The sequence below is a fragment of the Globicephala melas genome, chromosome 6 (genome assembly GCF_963455315.2).
Source record: "Globicephala melas chromosome 6, mGloMel1.2, whole genome shotgun sequence".
Classification (NCBI taxonomy): domain Eukaryota; kingdom Metazoa; phylum Chordata; class Mammalia; order Artiodactyla; family Delphinidae; genus Globicephala; species Globicephala melas.
The window spans coordinates 64,604,224-64,622,518 of NC_083319.1; positions in this window are offsets into that span (position 1 = coordinate 64,604,224).

The following is an 18,295-nucleotide window of genomic DNA, read 5'->3' on the forward strand; positions in this document are numbered from 1 at the left end:
TGCTTCTGCACTGAACAACTGATATAGTCATAATAATGCAAACACTGAGCATTAATTTAACCCAAAATCTAGACATAACTAGATTATGAGGAAGGGGACAGGAGCAGAACAAGCAGTGGGGATGGAGGAGAAAGAAAGAGTTAAAACTTCATCCACAATAAGAGAATAAAGTCTAAAATTGATTAAAAAATATACATCAGTATGAGCATATTAATTGGAAATATTATAATAAATACTAAAGGCAACAGCTAAAAGAGTTTAATGTGACCACTTTAAAAGAGGCTGGGACAGAGTGTGAGAGGAAGGGAAGAGGGGAGAGCTTTTTCTTTATAAGTTTTTAGTCCTATTTCATTATGTTTATATATGCACATGGATTATTTTGATACAATAATGCTGAAGTCAAAACTAATCAAACTAAATAAAGGGCTCTGAGTGAGTACAGATATAAAGAATTTCCCACAGATGGTCATAAGAGCTGTGACACAAAAGAGTGACACCCCTCAGTCACCGAAAGCAGGCTGGGACCACCAGAATAAGGACAGCCAGAGAAAAAGGAACACAGACATGGCAGAAGAGAGACCACTTTCTCAACACATCTGGTTCAGAGTTTTTATCAATCCCTTTGTGAGAAGAAAATTGGAAAGGAATAAAACCATATATTGTTTTTCATTTTTTTGCACATCAGATTTTTATGGCCTCTTCCACAGTGTAGGTACAATTATTCTCAACAAACGCGCTCATCACCCTCAGCAAGTCCTGAGGTCAAGGCCCCGTCACATATGTCACAGATAGAAATCTGCACTGGCTGGAACCCAGGGGCAAGTTGAAGGAAAGAGTTCCTCTGAGAGAATGCTAATATGAACTGACTCTGTTTTAACTATTCAAACACCACACGCACGCACACCCCACAGTGTGTTCTTGGGAGGAAATTTTTTAAACTATTCTCTTCTGGCTTCATTTACTCATCATTTGCTGTTCCTCTCTCCCTCCCTTCTCTTTTTGGTTGATGCACAACTTTTTAATTGGACATTCACTTCCATCTTAACTAGAACAATGAAGTGTAAATTGCCTTGTTTGAGCTGCGTAAAAGGCACAGAACGCTCTAGTCCGTAGCATGACTTGGAGCAACAAATTATGATGATGCCAAAACTGACTACAAAAGCAATTAACCACACCAGAAAACTGCTCTAATTTAAAAGGATCTTGCTGCATTGGAACTTCTGAATGGGAAGGCCGCATATGTTACTGCTATCTAGCTACATCTTCATAAACATATTTTCCTTTTGCTTTTTAATTTTCACAAACATATTTTCATTGCTGAAACAGCCTCACTGCCTTGAGGGTCTGTCATCTAATAGTCCCTAAAATAAACTTTGACTTTGAAAAAAACGTGTTGCAAAACAATGCACAGTTACTCTTTAAAAAAATCAAATTATGCTCAAAGAGTTGCTTGTGTAACCCAGAAGCAGTGGGGATTCAGGAATTAAATGATAAACCCAGTGTGGGAGCCCAGCAAACCCTAGCTAGAAAGAAAATAGGGCGATACAAAGCTCATGAGGTAAATGCCATCTGAACAGCACAAGATTGCAAAAGACAATGCAAAGAACTAACAACTCAGGACCCATGGCAGGACCCCAGAACAGACCTTACCCTGTTACCACAGGCTCTGAAATAAGACCAAAAGAGGAGGTTTTAAATGCTTTAAGTCACTGAATCATCATTAAAATAAATATATGGGCTTCCACAATTTCTCTGAAGAGCACAATGCATATTTAGAAGTACACATTTCAGTTCACTTACTAAAATTCAGTTTCATTTCCTTATAATGCACTTGTTTTGTACATGTACATGAAGATAGTTGGAGGGAAAGGTGACACTAGGGATTGGATGATCCAAGGAAAACTTCCCACCAGAAGTAAAATTCACACTGGTGAACCAAAGTTCTGGAGGAACACAACAAGAAAAAGGGAGTGCACTTATTTTCCAAGTAAGATGCCTTAGTAACTAGCAACAAATAAGGTATGAATGCAGAGGAGGAGTGGTCTTAAGTAAGTGCAATGCCTGTGTCATTATTCCAGAAATGTCTAGGTACCAAATGTACCAGTGTTATGTACCAACTTCTCCACTGTTTAAAGCAACCAACTCTCAAATTTTCTTGTTAAAGAGAAAATGAATTCTGAACAATGTCCAGTTTTTTAATGTCTTTGTTTTCAATTAGCAGTCTACCCTTGTGTTTTTTAAAACATTCTCTCCTTCTCACTGTTTTTAATGATAAAGATCCGTATACAAAATCTCGGCAGCAGCCCCATCTTGGGAAAATAAAAATTCCATACCAAAACTGAAAAACAGAATCATGATTTTCCCCTAAATCCTTGAAAAAACATGATAAAGGAGAGCTTTGTTTTGATATCTTCTGATCTTCTAAGCTCCTGAGGTCTGGAAAATGGAATCACTTAAATAACAACTCAGATTGTTTCCCCTTACAAAACAGAATAATAGTGGGAACATTTTTGTGACTCCAAGGAAACAAATGTTTCTAATTAGTGAACAAGATCAGCAGAGGTAGCAGCTCCGGGCATCTGTGCCTCTCATGAGGGATACTGTCCTGTCAAGCAAAGCAACAAAATTGCCTGAATTCTGTTTGTGAAGGTTGCCACCTACCGAAGAACATGCAGTATTACATCTGGCTTCAAGGGGGAAATAATGGGGGAACAAGGAAAAAGCAGTTGGTGATCCTGTAACCGGGTGAGACTCCTATGCAAAAGAAGGAAAGAGGGGGGCATGGCAGTGACTTGGCAGGCTACAGCTGTGGGTACAGGATGGGTCAATCTGGAAGGCTAGTGTGGGGTAGGTGCTTACTGGACCTGCAAAGGGTCATGCAGAGGAGTGAGGGGAGTATGTAAAGTGGAAGGAATAGTTTGGGGACAGAAAGATGACAAAAGCTATGATAGGACAAGGTCCAGGGAGGATATAAGCCTAGCTGTGGCAGAGTGTTTGCACTGGGAACTTGCAGGAAATGAGATTCAATACCAAAGGTCTTGGATTGATGCCTTACGACTTTTCCCCAAAGGCAGAAAGAAACCCCTTAAGTTTTATCAAGACCTCAGCAAATGACACTCAATTAAGAACTTTATGGATGCAACTGTCATGTCTGCCTCTGCCACCGCAGGCTCCCCCCGCATCCATACCCCTCCCTCCCCCCAGCCTGAGTGAGCCAGAGCCCCTGAATCAGCTGCTCCTTTAACCCCTTCCTGTCTGAGCAAAGAACAGACGCCCTCAGGTGACCTACATGCAGAGGCCGGGCCAAATCCAAAGCTGAACCCCAGGAGCTGTGCGAACAAACAATAGAAAGGGAAATCTCTCCCAGCAGCCTCAGGAGCAGCGGATTAAATCTCCACAGTCAACTTGATGTACCCTGCATCTGTGGAATACATGAATAGACAACGAATCATCCCAAATTGAGGAGGTGGACTTTGGGAGCAACGATATATATATTTTTTCCCTTTTTTTCTTTTGGTGAGTGTGTATGTGTATGTTTCTGTGTGTGATTTTGTCTGTATAGCTTTTCTTTTACCATTTGTCGTAGGGTTCGGTCTGTCGGGGTTTTTTGTGTGTTTGTTTTTTTATTTTTTAGTACAGTTTTTAGCACGTGTTATCATTGGTGGATTTTTTTTTTTTTTTGGTTTGGTTGCTCTCTTCTTTCTTTTTTATTATTACTTTAAAAAATTTTTAAATAACTATTCTTATATTTTACTTTAATAACTTTATTTTATGTTCTTTCTTTCTTTCTTTTCTCCCTTTTATCCTGAGCTGTGTGGATGACAGGCTCTTGGTGCTCCAGCCAAGCATCATGGCTGTGCCTCTGAGGTGGGAGAGCCAAATTCAGGACACTGGTCCACAAGAGACCTCCCAGCTCCACGTAATATCAAACGGCAAAAATCTCCCAGAGATCTCTATCTCAACACCAGCACCCAGCTCTACTCAACAACCAGCAACCTACAGTGCTGGACACCCTATGCCAAACAACTAGCAAGACAGGAACACTCATTAGCAGAGAGGCTGCCTAAAATCATAAAAAGGCCACAGACACCCCAAAACACACCACCAGACGTGGACCTGCCCACCAAAAAGACAAGATCCAGCCTCATCCACCAGAACACAGGCACTAGTCCCCTCCACCAGAAAGTCTACACAACCCACTGAATCAACCTTAGCCACTGGGGACAGACACCAAAAACAACGGGAACTACGAACCTTCAGCCTGCAAAAAGGAGACCCCAAACACAGTAAGATAAGCAAAATGAGAAGACAGAGAAACTCAAAGCAGATAAAGGAGCAAGGTAAAAACCCACCAGACCTAACAAATGAAGAGGAAATAGGCAAACTACATGAAAAAGAATTCATCATAATGATAGTAAAGATATCCAAATTCGTGGAAATAGAATGGAGAAAATACAAGAAACGTCTAACAAGGACCTAGAAGAACTAAAGAGCAAACAGTGATGAACAACACAATAAATGAAATTAAAAATACTCTAGAAGGGATCAATAGCAGAATAACTAAGGCAGAAGAACAGATAAGTGACCTGGAAGATAAAATGGTGGAAATAACTACTGCAGAGCACAATAAAGAAAAAAGAATGAAAAGAATTGAAGACAGTCTCAGAAACCTCTGGGACAACATTAAATGCACCAACATTCGAACTATAGGGGTCCCAGAAGAGGAAGAGAAAAAGAAAGAGACTGAGAAACTATTTGAAGCGATTATAGTTGAAAACTTCCCTAATATGGGAAAGGAAATAGTTAATCAAATCCAAGAAGCACAGAGAGTCCCATACAGGATAAATCCAAGGAGAAACATGCCAAGACACATATTAATCAAACTATCAAAAATTAAATACAAAAAAATATTAAAAGCATCAAGGGAAAAACAAAAAATAACACACAAGGGAATCCCAATAAGGTTAACAGGTGATCTTTCAGCAGAAACTCTGCAAGTCAGAAGGGAGTGGCAGGACATATTTAAAGGGATGAAAGAGAAAAAGCTACAACCAAGATTACTCTACCCAGCAAGGATCTAATTCAGATTCGACAGAGAAATTAAAACCTTTACAGACAAGCAAAAGCTAAGAGAATTCAGCGCCACCAAACCAGCTTTACAACAAATGCTAAAGGAACTTCTCTAGGCAGGAAACACAAGAGAAGGAAAAGACCTACAATACCAAAAACAAAACAATTAAGAAAATGGTAATAGGAACACACACATCGATAATTACCTTAAATATAACTGGATTAAATGCTCCAACCAAAAGACATAGAAGGCTGAATGGATACAAAATCAAGACCCATATATATGCTGTCTACAAGAGACCCACTTCAGACCTAGGGACACATACAGACTGAAAGTGAGGGGTTGGAAAAAGATATTCCATGCAAATAGAAATCAAAAGAAAGCCAGAGTAGCAATTCTCATATCATACAAAATAGACTTTAAAACAAGGACTATTACAAGAGACAAAGAAGGACACTCCATAATGATCAAGGGATCAATCCAAGAAGAAGATATAACAATTGTAAATATTTATGCACCCAACATAGAAGCACCTCAATACATAAGGCAAATACTAACAGCCATAAAAGGGGAAATCGAGAGTAACACATTCATAGTAGGGGACTTCAACACCTCACTTTCACCAATGGACAGATCATCCAAAATTAAAATAAATAAAGAAACACAAGATTTAAATGATACATTAAGCAAGATGGACTTAATTGATATTTATAGGACATTCCATCCCAAAACAACAGAATACACATTCTTCTCAAGTGCTCATGGAACATTTTCCAGGATAGATCATATACTGGGTCACAAATCAAGCCTTGGTAAATTTAAGAATATTGAAATCATATCAAGTATCTTTTCCAACCACAATGCTATGAGACTAGATATCAATTACAGGAAAAAATCTGTAAATAATACAAACACATGGAGGCTAAACAATACACTACTTAATAACCAAGAGATCACTGAAGAAATCAAAAAGAAAATAAAAAAATACCTAGAAACAAATGACACTGAAAACACGACAACGCAAAACCTATGGGATGCAGCAAAAGCAGTTCTAAGAGGGAAATTTATAGCAATACAATCCTACCTTAAGAAACGAGAAACATCTCTAATAAACAACCTAATCTTACACCTAAAGCAATTAGAGAAAGAAGAACAAAAAAAAACCCCAAGTTAGCAGAAGGAAAGAAATCATAAAGGTCAGATCAAAAATAAATGAGGGCTTCCCCGGTGGCGCAGTGGTTGAGAGTCTGCCTGCCGATGCAGGGGACACAGGTTCGTGCCCCGGTCCAGGAAGATCCCACATGCCGCAGAGCAGCTGGGCCCGTGAGCCATGGCCACTGAGCCTACACGTCCGGAGCCTGTGCTCCGCAATGGGAGAGGCCACAGCAGTGAGAGGCCCGCGTACAGCAAAAAAAATAAAATTAAATAAATGAAAAAGAAATGAAGGAAACGATAGCAAAGATCAATAAAACTAAAAGCTGGTTCTTTGAGAAGATAAACAAAATTGATAAACCATTAGCCAAACTGATCACGAAAAAACGGGAGAAGGCTCAAATCAATAGAATTAGAAATGAAAAAGGAGAAGTAACAATTGACATGCAGAAATACAAAGGGTCATGAGAGATTACTACAAGCAACTATATGCCAATAAAATGGACAACCTGGAAGAAATGGACAAATTCTTAGAAACGCACAACCTTCCGAGGAAGGTTATAAAGAAATGAAGAAATAAAAGAAGAAATAAAAAATATAAACAGACCCATCACAGGCACTGAAATTGAAACTGTGATTAAAAATCTTCCAACAAACAAAAGCCCAGGACCAGATGGCTTCACAGGTGAATTCTATCAAACATTTAGAAAAGAGCTAACACCTATCCTTCTCAAACACTTCCAAAATATAGCAGAGGGAGGAACACTCCCAAACTCATTCTACCATTCTACCAGGGTGACGGTGAGGCCACCATCACCCTGATACCAAAACCAGACAAAGATGTCACAAAGAAAGAAAACTACAGGCCAATATCACTGATGAACATAGATGCAAAAATCCTCAACAAAATACTAGCAAACAATCCAACGGCACCTTAAAAGGATCATACACCATGATCAAGTGGGGTTTATGCCAGGAATGCAAAGATTCTTCAATATACGCAAATCAAACAATGTGATAAATCATACTAACAAACTGAAGGAGGAAAACCATATGCTCATCTCAATAGATGCAGAGAAAGCTTTTGACAAAATTCAACACCCATTTATGATAACAACCCTCCAGAAAGTAGGTATAGAGGGAACTTTCCTCAACATAATAAAGGACATATATGACAAACCCACAGCCAACATTGTTCTCAATGGTGAAAAATTGAAACCATTTCCACTAAGATAAGGAACAAGACAAGGTTGCCCACTCTCACCACTATTATTCAACATAGTTTTGGAAGTTTTAGCCACAGCAATCAGAGAAGAAAAAGAAATAAAAGGAATCCAAATTGGAAACGAAGAAGTAAAGCTGTCACTGTTTGCAGATGACATGATACTATACATAGAGAATCCTAAAGATGCTACAAGAAAACTACTAGAGCTAATCAATGAATTTGGTAAAATAGCAGGATACAAAATTCATGCACAGAAATCTCTTGCATTCCTATATATTAATGATGAAAAATCTGAAAGTAAAATTAAGAAAACACTCCCACTTACCACTGCAAGAAAAAGAATAAAATATCTAGGAATAAACCTATCTAAGGAGACAAAAGACCTGCATGCAGAAAACTATAAGACACTGATGAAAGAAATTAAAGATGATACAAACAGATGGAGAGATATACCATATTCTTGGATTGGAAGAATCAACATTGTGAAAATGACTATACTACCCAAAGCAATCTACAGATTCAATGCAATCCCTATCAAACTACCACTGGCATTTTTCACAGAACTAGAAAAAACTTTTCACAATTTGTATGGAAACAAAAAAGACCCCGAGTAGCCATAGCAATCTTGAAAAAGAAAAACAGAGCTGGAGGAATCAGGCTCCCTGACTTCAGACTGTACTGCAAAGCTACAGTAATCAAGACAGTATGGTACTGGCACAAAAACAGAAATATAGATCAATGGAACAGGATGGAAAGCCCAGAGACAAACCCATGCATATATGGTCACCTTATTTTTGATAAAGGAGGCAAAAATATACAGTGGAGAAGAGACAGCCTCTTCAATAAGTGGTGCTGGGAAAACTGGAGAGCTACATGTAAGAGAATGAAATTAGACCACTCCCTAACACCATACACAAAAATAAACTCAAAATGGATTAAAGACCTAAATGTCAGGCCAGACAGTATCAAACTCTTAGAGGAAAACATAGGCAGACCACTCTATGACATAAATCACAGCAAGATCCTTTTTGACCCACCTCCTAGAGAAATGGAAATAAAAACAAAAATAAACAAATGGGACCTAATGAAACTTCAAAGCTTTTGCACAGTGAAGGAAACCATAAACAAGACCAAAAGACAACCCTCAGAATGGGAGAAACTATTTGTAAATGAAGAAACTGACAAAGGATTAATCTCCAAAATTTACAAGCAGCTCACGCAGCTCAATATCAAAAAAACAACCCAATCCAAAAATGGGCAGAAGACCTAAATAGACATTTCTCCAAAGAAGATATACAGATTGCCAACAAACACATGAAAGAATGCTCAACATCATTAATCATTAGAGAAATGCAAATCAAAACTACAATGAGATATCATCTCATACTGGTCAGAATGGCCATCACAAAAAATCTACAAATAATAAATGGTGGAGAGGGTGTTGAGAAAAGGGAACCCTCTTGCACTGTTGGTGGAAATGTAAATTGATACAGCCGCTATGGAGAACAGTATGGAGGTTCCTTAAAAAAACTAAAAATAGAACTACCATACGACCCAGCAATCCCACTACTGAGCATATACCCTGAGAAAACCGTAATTCAAAACTAGTCATGTACCAAAATGTTCATTGCAGCTCTATTTACAATAGCCAGGACATGGAAGCAACCTAAGTGTCCATCAACAGATGAATGGATAAAGAAGATGTGGCACATATATACAATGGAATATTACTCAGCCATAAAAAGAAATGAAATTGAGTCATTTGTAGTGAGGTGGATGGACCTAGAGTCTGTCATACAGAGTGAAGTAAGTCAGAAAGAGAACTACAAACACCGTATGCTAACACATATATATGGAATCTAAAAAAAAAAAAAGAAAAATGGTCATGAAGAACCTAGGGGCAAGTCAGGAATAAAGACACTACCAAACGTAAGGTAGATAGCTAGTGGGAAGCAGCCGAATAGCACAGGGAGATCAGCTCGGTGGTTTGTGACCACCTAGAGGGGTGGGATAGGGATGGTGGGAGGGAGGGAGATGCAAGAGGGAAGAGATATGGGGACATGTGTATATGTATAACTGATTCACTTTGTTATAAAGCAGAAACTAACACACCATTGTAAAGCAATTATATTCCAATAAAGATGTTAAAAAATTAAAAAGTAAAAAAAGAACTTTATGGAAATCATTTCACAATATGTACTTATATGAAATCATCATGCGGTACCACTTAAATTTACACAACATTCTTTGTTAATTATACCTCAATAAAGCTGGTGAAAATTAAAAATAAGCAAAATAAACAACAAATTAAAAATTTAAAAGAACTAATGGATTAGGGGAACAGTTCAATTAGAAATCACTGCACACATGGTAAACCTCCTGACTCTTTGAAAATTGTCTCAGAGGAAACTATTCAAATTAAAGATTGACATAGTGATCTGAAAGGTAAAATAGTGATCCTAACACCATCCTGGGCCACCATTCTCAACCAGTATACCAAAAGCTATAGCACCTGTGGCTACCTGAAAGATCCATCAGTACTGGAGCCCCAACCCTGCCTTCCAAGACATTGAAGCCCCGATTCTGCCCACACATGCACCTCTCTCTCTCCCCCCATTAAACAATCCTCCCACATTTCTACTTCATTCATTTATTCCAAATATATTAATTGAGCACCAACTGTGTTATTGGCATTAGCATTAGAGGAGAAAAGCAAAAAGACATAAATGGTCGCTTCCCTCATTGTACTTACCATCTAGGCAAGGAAGGAGATGTTAATTAAACTACACAAATACTAGTATAAAAGTGATGAGTACTATAAATTCAAGGCTGTGAGAGCCTAGGTAGAGATAACTGAGCTAGTCTAAGGGTGGAGGGAGGTATGTAGGGAGATTCTTACCAAGGAAACAAAATTTGACCATTACAGTAGTCCCCCCTTACCCATGGGAGTTATGTTCCAAGACGCCCAGGGAATGCCTGAAACCCAGGATAGTACCAAACCCATATATACCTTGATTTTTTCCTATACACACATACCTATCATAAAGTTTAATTAATAAATTAGACACAGTAAGAGATTAACAATCACTAATTAAAAAATAGAACAATTATAACAATATACTGCAATAAAAGTTATGTGAATGTGGTCTCTCTTTCAGAATATCTTATTGTATGACTTTAATGCCTTTTCCATCTTAACTAAGTACTTATCATGCACCGTGGCTACAACTTTTGCAGTTTGATGCGTGACAGCAAAACTAGCATGGATTTCTTTTTCCGTCACAATTTCACAAATAAAAGACTCATTCTTACCGTAGATCTCAGCAACCTCAGCATGAAATTTTTTAAATTTCCTCTTTAAATCGAGAACTTTCAACTTTTCACTTAACGAAAGCACTCTACTGTTTCTCTTTGGCACATCCTAATTGCCAGCATCACTACTCTTGCACTTTGGGGCCATCAGTATATAAAATAAGGACTACTTGAACATAAGCACTGTGATACCACAACAGTGCTTCTGATAATAGAGGCAGCTACTAAGTGATTAAAGGGCAGGATGGGCTGGACAAAGGGATGATTCACATCTTGGGCGGGAAGAAGCAGGATAGGGTGAGACTTCATCACGCTACTCAGAATGGCATGCAATTTAAAACTCATGAATTGTTTATTTCAGGAGTTTTCCATTTAATATTTTTGGACCACGGTGGACTGCAGGTAACTGAAACTGAGGACAAGGGGAAACTTCTGTATGCGTTATGGCTGCAGTATAGTGTCCTTTAGTGGCACTGCCGCCACAAGGGGGCAGGCAGGAGCACAGGGTTTGGCGACCTCAGGTCTGGGTCCACATTTTAACAGCTCTGTTTCTCTGAACAAGTCACTTTAATTCTTAGTCTCAGTTTGCTCGCATGTAGAATAGGGAAAGCAGTGGGAATTAAATGACAAAGTACACATAAAGGGCTTAGCACAATAACTAGAACATAGTAGACCTGCAATAAATGTTAGCTGGTATGATTTTTGATGTTATTAATCCCCTCTGCTTTTATGTGGGGCAGGGACAATGAAGAAGGAGAGGAAAACAGATATGCATTTAAAGACTGGCATTACTGTATGCTATTTATATGTGAGATATTATTGAACATTATGATTCTAGATAGATCATAGGATCCAGTATGACACAGAAGCAAATAAAACTAATAATGCTACTAGAACTCTCTCTTAGCTACCTTGCTGGAAATTGAACCATTAATTTAACATCAGTTCTGTGGGAAAAAGTGTTCCCATCCAAACTGAGTTAACAAAAAAATCCTTTTGAACACAAAGCATTTATAAACTGGTGACAGTCAATTATTTCACACAGAAGAATTTTAGAAGTCAGACCAATGTTTTACATATGATGAAAAGCAGCTGAAACATGGAGTAATGCCTTTTGATGGCTGTTAGCTATTTGACCTAGAAAGGACCATAGTGATATGATGCACTCCCTCATCACACCTGGGAAACAGTCATGGAAAGGACATGACTTACCCGGTGATGGGTAAATGCACTCAGGACTAAAGCCCCTTAATCAGTATCCTTCCTACAACCCATTAAAGTGCTGCCCCTAGATAAATGGGACATTTTTTTTCTCCTCTATGCCTTTTATTATGTTCACAGGACCAGCCTATGCTGTGAAGAAACAAAAACAAGGAATCTGGAGAGTTTCTGATGACTCAGCCCTTTTGAGTAATTGGGAAATTTAGGCAGATATCTGGAATGATTTTTTAAAATAAACTTAAGTGACTATTTTCTGGGGCTTCCCTGGTGGCGCAGTGGTTGAGAATCTGCCTGCTAATGCAGGGGACACGGGTTCGAGCCCTGGTCTGGGAGGATCCCACATGCCGCGGAGCAACTAGGCCCGTGAGCCACAACTACTGAGCCTGCGCGTCTGGAGCCTGTGCTCCACAACAAGAGAGGCCGCGATCGTGAGAGGCCCGCGCACCGCGATGAAGAGTGGCCCCCGCTTGCCACAACTAGAGAAAGTCCTCACACAGAAACGAAGATCCAATACAGCAAAAATAAATAAAATAAATTAATAAACTCCTACCCCCAACATCTTCTTTAAAAAAAAAAGAATTCTGGGGCATTAAAATGTTTTAACTCTGTTCAGAATGATTTACAATCATGTGAGAAAAACTTGGGCATATAAAGAGATGATTGGAGGAAATTCTATTGAAAATGTATAAAAACTGGTTGGTGTCCTGTTTTAAATATTCTCTCTTTTTTTCAAATGTTCTTTGATGGGTGTATAAGTTTAAAATAAAGAGGAAAAAAATGTTTCCACATGGGGCCACAAAAAGGCATAAAGCAGACCAAAAACATGAAACTTCTCATATTTGGGGGGAAAAGGTATTCACTTCCCACAACTCAATAATTCCTTTTTATACTCAGGCACCATGGAAATGCCAGAGGAACTGGGGTAAATATTTTTATTTTTTAATTGTATTGCCTGGAAACAGTCCAATTCAATAAAAATCAATTCCCAGAAAACTATTTTAGTAAATTGCCAAATTGACTTAGGGCAAATTGGTTTTCAGGAAAAAAAAAAGATCTAAAGCTGCATTGCCCAATTGTTGGATGAAATAACACATAATTTATGTTATAAATAGTGGTGCTGGCAGTGAGCAGACACAACCTCCATCTCCCTGCTTCTCCTGAGTTTAACTGATTATTATTTACCTGAAAAGTGTTGTGATTTCTAATGCCATTTCAATAAAATGTTTAAACTCACAAGGGTGCCAAAGAAAGTGGCTCTTTTTCTTGTTTTAATACTGAAACAGTCCAAAGGATTGTATTCTCAAATCAGACTCAACAGAACCAGAGCTCTTACTCCCTAGTAGGCTTTACAGAACAGAGAGGGAGAGCTCCAGGTCCTCCAACTCGGCTTCCCAGGTCCTTTCCTACCTTATTTGGCAATATTGAACTTGTACAATACTCCCTTTCACAAAAGAAAGCTATTTCTGTCCTAAAACATCTCCTTTTCATAGTCCTGTAGTCATATAGCTGTTGGTTCACAAACCGGCCCCCAGGGCTTCTCTGGTGGCGCAGTGGTTGAGAGTCCACCTGCCGATGCAGGGTACACAGGTTCGTGCCCCGGTCCAGGAAGAGCCCACATGCCGCGGAGCGGCTGGGCCCGTGAGCCATGGCCGCTGAGCCTGCGCGTCCGGAGCCTGTGCTCCGCAACGGGAGACGCCACAGCACTGAGAGGCCCGCGTACCGCAAAAACAAACAAACAAACAAACAAAAAACCGGCCCCCATACATGGGGAGCAAGAAAAGGCCAAAGAAAGAGGCAGATCACTCCAGATTGGTAGCTGGCAGGTTTAAAAGCAAGGGATCTTACTTGCGGGGCTTGTTTTGAGTGGCCAAAAGACAAGGAGATCTCCACATCCACCCACCAGAATGTTAGAAGTTATATAGAGGTCTTACCTGGGTTCAGTCACGTATTCAGTCCAGATGGACTGAACACCACCTTACTCTCTCAAGGCTGCATCTTTGAACCGGCTCCGGCTGTGGAAATGGTGGGTAGAATGTATATTTCAAAGACAGGGGAGGGGATGAGAAGCCTCTGTTTGCCTGGGTCCAACTCTCCGGTCAAACAGCGGTCACGTCCTCTCAATGACCTCCCCCAACAATAGCTTATGTGACATTTTCAAGAGAGCCACGCCCCAGAAATTCATAGATTCCTGGCCTGTTTACCATGATCAGTTCTAGACAGACCAGGCCCCTCCTGCTATGCCGATAACACTCCGCAATTGAGGATTCTTCCGCCAGTGAACACTATTAGTGTGTTTGCTAAGATGTCTGTCATTAATCTGTTCGTAAGGAGATTTACCTTTTTTTCCAGCAAGTCTCTCAGTGAAACGGAGAGAATGAATTGCAGGTCTGGTGCTGTCTCTTTCCTTCCCATCCACCAAGAGACAAATTATTCTTTTTTACTTGCTTCTTTCATTAAAAGCTTTTTTCTCATTTCAAAAAAAAAAAAAAAAGTTTGAGGCAAAAATGATTGATAAGCAAAATAAGAATATTTAAATCAACATAATTCCTCATCCAGAGGTTAACATAAATAGGTGCCTGTATATTTTTCCATCTCTTTAATAAATGCATAGTATTAATGAAATGACTGCAGGCTAATGGTCCTTGAGACACATAAATTATAAACAAGAAAGTGGAAATAAATTTCTAGAATGGCAGTATGAGGAGTTCCACAAACCTCCCAGCAAAACAACCATAACTAGTAAAAATTATATTTTTAAATTGCTTAAGTCTCTAGAAATTTTCCTAAGGGCAAACAGCCCTGAGAGAGCCCTTAGAAAAATATTTGTTCAAGAAAATCTATTAAATCTCAGTAAGAACAAGAATTGGTGGCATTTCTCCCACCCCCAGCTCATGATGGAAGCACCGATCCAGGCTGGCACAGTCAAGAACATGGGCCCCACTTTCCCCAGCTCTCAGTCTGGAGCTACAGTATCTCCCCAGGAGGACCAGGTTGCAGAAGCTCTATTCCAGGCAAGAAGAACTGTGAGGTTCAGGGCTACCTTCCATCACCCTCAACTCATAGGGCAGAAGCTCTATTCCAGGCATGATAGGATAAGAATAATGGGGCCAAACCCCCTTGATCCCAGCTTACTTGTGGGCAGAGATTCCATGCCAGGAGAACAAGGTGAAAAGCCCACAGGCTAGGCTACTCCCCCACTCAGCATACTGCTTGTCAAGCAAGAGTGTCATTCTGAGAGAAGTGGACCAATGTCCCTGCCCCAAGCTCTGGAGAAGTGGCACAAATGTTCTGACCAAGGGGAGAAGAAAGCCATAACAACAGAGAGCTTTGAATCCCTCAAAGGAATGATTTTATGTGAGGAAGTTTAAGCCTAAGGGCACTGTTGAAAACAGTGGAGATTTTGGTGGTAAGCAATTAAGAGGAGGCTGGTAGCTTTATAAGACTGAGAAGCTAAATTGTAGACCAATGGAGGCTTAACAGGGAGAACTTGTGGGGAAGACAGCTAAGAACAGCCCTCCTGGGGTCAAAGCAAAACTCAAAGACTGGTCTCAAAGACTTTTACTCCTGCAAAAGGCCCGAATTTAATTAGATAGGACTGTAGAGCAATTTATGTCCCAGCATATTGTTAAAAGCAATAGAGCAAACAGCTGGAAATTAGGAGAGCCTAAAAGCTGGGTGTGATACCACCAGAGGTGAACAGCCTGATAGAGCAATCAGGGGAAAGACAATAAAAGCCAGCTCTGCTAAAGACACTGTCATCCCAGGGGGGACTGTGGGCATGCCCGAGGCTGTACCTTCTGAGGTCTAACATAAGAGGCTTTACCTTGAGGCGGGACGGGTGGTACTTCCAGCCAAGTCACTGAACAAATATAAAGGAGATCACACATGAAAGTAATTTGAATCCTCAGGGGAAAAAAGGGGGGGAGGGCAAAAAGAGTAAATAAAGAAGGTTAAATAATAACAAACACTATGAGTACAGGTAAAGGGTTAAATGTCCTTCTCTATGAAAACTGGCCCTTCAGTTAACATTTCAGCTCTGTCTTCTGGAGAACTGATAAAGGTAGTAAGGAGTCTGACTCCATGGGGAAAATAGAACACTGGGGTGCAGGCACTCCTTATTTCTCTTATTTATTACTATCAGAGTAAGTAAACAAAGACTGGATTATTATTCTCAGTTTGGCTTGTTGTCTTAAATTGACCACCTAAACACTTGATCGCTCAACAAGTAGATGTTAACTATGACACTGTCAGTCCATCCAAGCTGATAATAACAAAGATACCATGGACTGAGCAGTTTATAAACAATAGAAATTTGTTTCTCACAGTCCTAAAGGCTGTGAAGTCCAAGATCAAGGCTTTGGCAGATTCAATGTTGGGCGAAACTACCATCCTAAACTACCATCTTTTCACTGTAATCTCATATGGAGGAAGGGGCAAGAAGCTTTCTCAGTCTTCTTTTATAGGAGCACAAATTCCCTGCTTGAGGGCTCTGTCTTCATGACCCAATCACTTTCCAAAGGCTCCATCTCCTAATGCTATCAACTTGGGGGCTATGATTTCAACATATGAATTGGGGTTGGGGGGAGACATGAATATGAAGTCTATAGCACTAAGCAAACATTGCTTAATGATTAAGACGATCTTTGGTAAATTGCATTTGAATTGGGAGAGACTATAAATGCGGTCTAAATACCTGATCAGACAGGTAGCTGTGGATCTCCCTGAGTGTGGTGACTCTTATAACTGGATTGTCCTTTGGAGACCCAGGAAGCTCACTGAGTTGTTGTAAGAAATATTTAGCTACTGTGAGGTCTGAGGCTTCCAAGCCATGGCATCTCTTGACCTGCCTGGTGTGTTTCTCCCATCCTTGCAGCAGAGAGGTACTGCTGCAAAGACTCCCACTGGAAAAGAATGCCTGATGCTGCTGCCCTGCAGATGAGCTGTGTCCTGCTGTGACACCCTCCACAGCAGCCCGGTCCAGATGTACGCTCTGATAGTCTTGAGTTTTAATGTCCGATTGACTCTAACAAAACGCCCTGGTGGACACTGCAGACACACAAACACACGTCTTTCTGTTACTTTACAAAAAGCAAATCACACCACGAAGCCTGCTCGGAAACCCATTTTTATCACTTAAAAAATATGATGGCCATCTTTCTGGTATTAAATACTCTATATTATTTGCAATAACTGCATAATATCCACTGAATGAACATACCATAACTAAACCTGGTGTTGGACATAAAGGTTTTTTCCAGTTTGTTGCTATTTCAAACCTCATTTTAAGAAACATGTGTGATATTAAATAGTTTAATCTATTCATGATTATTCCAAGGATATATTCCTAAAAATAAGAAAGTCCTCTTTATTTTGCCTGAATTCAGGCTAGTTTTGAAATTTCTACAAAAACCTTCTATGACTATTGCATTGAGATGAGTGCTTTCTCAGCTCCTCAGTTCACTAGGTAAAAGCCTTATCCATACCCATTTTTCTATGATCTAGTACTATATTTGTAATATTAAGTAGGTAGTAAATATTATTTTCCAGAAATTTCCCACAGAATAAACCACTTAAGGCAAATATACTGCTTAACAGCTTTATAAATCTAACAGTCATGGTTTTTTGGTCAGAGTTAAGGAGTAGAATGAGTTTATGGTCTATACATTTCTTTTTTCTTCCCAGTGAAATTGGAACAGGGAGAGGTTTCTTTGGTTCCTGAAGCATGTTTATAAACCTCTTCTAAAATTGGAAGTAATTTATGACTGAATGTTCTGTACAAAACAGCTGTGTATCCATCTGGCCCTGGTGCTTTATTACCTGATATGTCTTATAGGGCACTTTTTAAACATTTCTTTTCATCCACAGAGCTTATTTAATTTCCCTTTGCGTCTGGCCTGAATAATTCCCAAACTCTATTTCATCCTTGTGGCAAACACACAAAATAAATCCCATAATCCCACATGCTATCTTCCAGGGGTCATATTTATAAGGTCCATAAATCAAGGAGAAGCTTTGAAAAGGATTTTTCTTAAATTCTATCTAGAATTTGTTCATCCTATGCATGAGCTAAGCTTTAACTGATACTGAAGTTGGCTTTTGTCCCAAGTGGGATTATGCCTTTTTAGGCATAGAATCACAGATCTACCTAGAAGGAAGTTGCCAACATCCCACAAAAATTTATCCTCAAAGAAGAGACCATTTCTAAGGAGTTACAATATTTCAAGGGGCAACACGTATAGGTCAATTCATTAAGAATTTATCAGGCTTTCTCTGACATTAAACCTAACAGTAGTTAGAAAATAATGATTGCCTTT